The following is a 3484-nucleotide window of genomic DNA, read 5'->3' on the forward strand; positions in this document are numbered from 1 at the left end:
ATAGCTATTATGTAAAGCTATAATGTCTAATTCCAACATTAACCTGTAAATCTCCTGAAGTCAGGATCAGTGTTTTACCTCAAAACTTTACATAGTACTAGGCAAATGGTAGATGCTTATTAGGAATAGTAGTTATTAAGTATTTTACCCAAATGGATAAGTTAACACACTATTTAAAAAGAAAAAAAACCTTATAGCTTTAACGAAGATTTCTTCCTAAATCAGATTTAATAAAAGCTTAAATGTGTGTTTTTAAATAATAATTTTTGATAAATTCTTTATTATTTTGCTTTTGGTCTTTTAGGTATCACTAGACATAGCCAATATGTGAAGCAAATTACTCTGAAGTCTTAATTTGTATTCCTGGGACTTTCTACCTATGGACCAGTGCTACATTTTCTCCTTGCTTTCTCTACCGGGTTTTCTGTAACAATGGTCCTGGGAAACCTCCTTGTGTTTACAGTGACCTTTGATCCTCATTTACATTACCCCCCATGTACTTCCTTTTAGCTAAACTCTCCTTTATTGATTTGTGTCTTTCCACCTTAAGGGTTTCTAAGATGATTGTGACCTGTGTTCTGGGCACAAAACCACATACTTTCAGGGTTGTGTCACCAGATGTTTGCCCTTCATGTCCTGGGTGGATCTGAGATGGTCTTGCTCATTGCTCTGGCCTTGGACAGATATGTGGCCATATGCAAGCCCCTCCACTACCTGACTATCATGAGCCCACACATGTGCATTTTGCTTCTGTCCGGTGCTTGGGTTATTGGACTCATTCATGCAGTGGTCCAGTTAGCTTTTGTTGTCCATTTGCCTTTTTGTGGTCCTAATGAGATAGATAGCTTTTACTGTGACCTTCCTTGGCTTATCAAACTTGCCTGCACAGACACCTACAGAATGGAATTCATGGTTAATGCCAACACTGGGTTCGTTTCCATGGGCACCTTCTTCTTATTGCTCATCTCCTATATCTTCATCCTGGTCACTGTATGGAAACATTCCTCAGGTGGTTTGTCTAAAGCCTTTTCTACTCTGTCAGCTCACATCACTGTGGTGGTTTTGTTCTTCGGACTGTGCATCTTTGTTTATGTGTGGCCATTTCCCACAGTGCCAGTGGATAAGTTTTCTTGCCATTTTGGACTTTATGATCACACCCATTCTGAATCCCATTATCTACACGTTGAGGAACAAGGACATGAAGTTGGCAATGAGGAGATGGAGTTTGAGGATGATCTTCTAAATAGTTCTAAATGAGAAAACAAGTCATGCCTTCTGCAAGCAATACTGTATGCACAAGTATTGAAGGGTTAAATATTATCTTAAGACCATTTGTTTTCTTTATTTCAGTAGCACAAATATCTTGGGTAGTTTATTTCATATTAATGGCCAATAGTGTGATTATAAATTTATTTAAGGCTATTTTGCATATTTTAAGATTTTAAATTACTGAAATACACTTTTTTGTTTGACTTACATATTGACTGGTCTATAGAATCTTGGAAAGTTTTTTGAATTTCAAGGCACATTTGCAGAGGTACCGGTGTATGCTGATATTTTTCTCTGTCACTGGGTTGAAAATATTCTTATGTAAAGGATGATTGGTTCTCCTAAGTTATTTTTGGCAAGCAAATCAGGCTTGTCCTTAAGTTGATTCAGGTGTGTTGTTACTTTTGTTAATAGATGCACTCAGTTACATGAATATAATTTTTGTCATATATTAAGTATCGTCTGATAATCGTGTATGCAGAAAGTAACACATTGAGCAAAGAAATAGTTAAACAGTTATTAGTGTTTGAGATCGTATTAGGATCTGGCATCTAAGAGGACAATGTTTTATCTTTTTCATCTCAACTTTGCTTTCAACTATTCCCTTTAAATGTATAAAGTGACAGCAAAAAGATATGACTTAAGAAATAACATTCATTAAAGAGAGTAGAACTAGGATGGGGTTTAGAAAATGTTAAAGAGAAGGAACTCTTATGTAGTATTGCTTAACCGTGGATACAAAGCAGCACTGAACACTCCATACTCAAGCATTAAGCCTGTGCTGTTTAGACTTGCAGGACTGACAGTTCACCACCCCACGAAGCAAAACAATGCCTTTTTAAAAACTTTATTTGTTGAAATTTTATTCTTATAGTGGAGTGAAATTTACTTCCCTTTGTATTTCATATTTCTTCTTTTTAATCTACAATTGTGCAGAATGAAATATCTTCCATGATGTCTCCTCCTTTTGTGTTTGAAAATTACACATTTGGGGCGCCCGGGTGGCTCAATCGGTTAAGCGTCCGACTTCGGCTCAGGTCACGATCTCGCGGTCCGCGGGTTTGAGCCCCGCTTCGGGCTCTGGGCTGATGGCTCAGAGCCTGGAGCCTGCTTCCGATTCTGTGTTTCCCTCTCTCTCTGCCCCTCCCCCGTTCATGCTGTGTCTCTCTCTGTCTCAAAAATAAATAAACGTTAAAAAAATTTTTTTTAAAAAGAAAATTACACATGATGATATATCTTATAACTTTAAGAATAAATATTGCCTCTGATGGTAAACATCTTAAGTCTTTTTAGGCAAAATTTCCCAATTTGGAAATTTCATGAGATTTATTTTGAGGCCACCTGAAATGTCCATTTAATTTTCTGTTAAAATCTGTTTATTTTGGAACCTGGGTATAAGCTGATATTGATTCCAGCCATGAAGCAGGGAAAAATATATGATAACATTCCATCATAAAATGAAATGTCATTAAATCTGTAATACAAGATCTGTAAGAACATCTGAATCAGAAATTAAAAATCTTTGACTACAAAGGACTGAAAATTTGGAAATAAAAGTAAGAGTCATCTGCTACTCAGAAGATAATTGAACAAGACAAAATTACCATTTACAGTAGCCAAACTATGGAAGCAGTCCAAGTGTCATTTAATAGATGAGAGATAGATAAAGAAGCGGTGGGGTATATATACCCACCTCTGTGTGTGTATGTGTATATATATACACACATATATACATATATACACATGTACATATACATACATGTATATGTACATATACACATACATAATATATATACATGTACATATATATAATATTTATATATACATATACATAAAAAATGAAATCTTGCTAGTTGCTACAATGTGGACAGAGCTCAAGAGTATAATGCTAAGTGAAATAAGTCAGCCAGAGAAAGACAAATACCATATGCTCTCACTTTTATGTGGAATTTAAGAAACAAAACAAATAGGCAAAGGGAAGAAAAGAGAGAGACAAAGTAATAGACTCATAACTATAGAGAACAAAGTGGTGATTACCAAGGGAAGGGTAGTGGGGGATGGGTGAAATAGAGGATGGGAATTAAAAAGTACACTTATCATGATGAAAAAAATTAAAAAAAAAAAAAAACCCTACAAATTCCTTTTACAAAAACCAGGAAAAACAATAATCAAAAAACAAAAAACCTTTACAGAATAGAGCTGGTCAAATTGTCAC

General features: G+C 35.4%; 1 pseudogene; it reads left to right on the top strand.

Moving 5' to 3' along the window:
- The first annotated feature begins 432 nt into the window (after nucleotides 1–432).
- Nucleotides 433–1243, top strand: LOC132676910 (olfactory receptor 4F15-like; annotated as a pseudogene).
- Nucleotides 1244–3484: the final 2241 nt, after the last annotated feature.

Source organism: Panthera onca, chromosome B3, assembly GCF_046562875.1.
Source record: "Panthera onca isolate mPanOnc1 chromosome B3, mPanOnc1 haplotype 2, whole genome shotgun sequence".
NCBI classification, from domain to species: Eukaryota; Metazoa; Chordata; class Mammalia; order Carnivora; family Felidae; genus Panthera; species Panthera onca.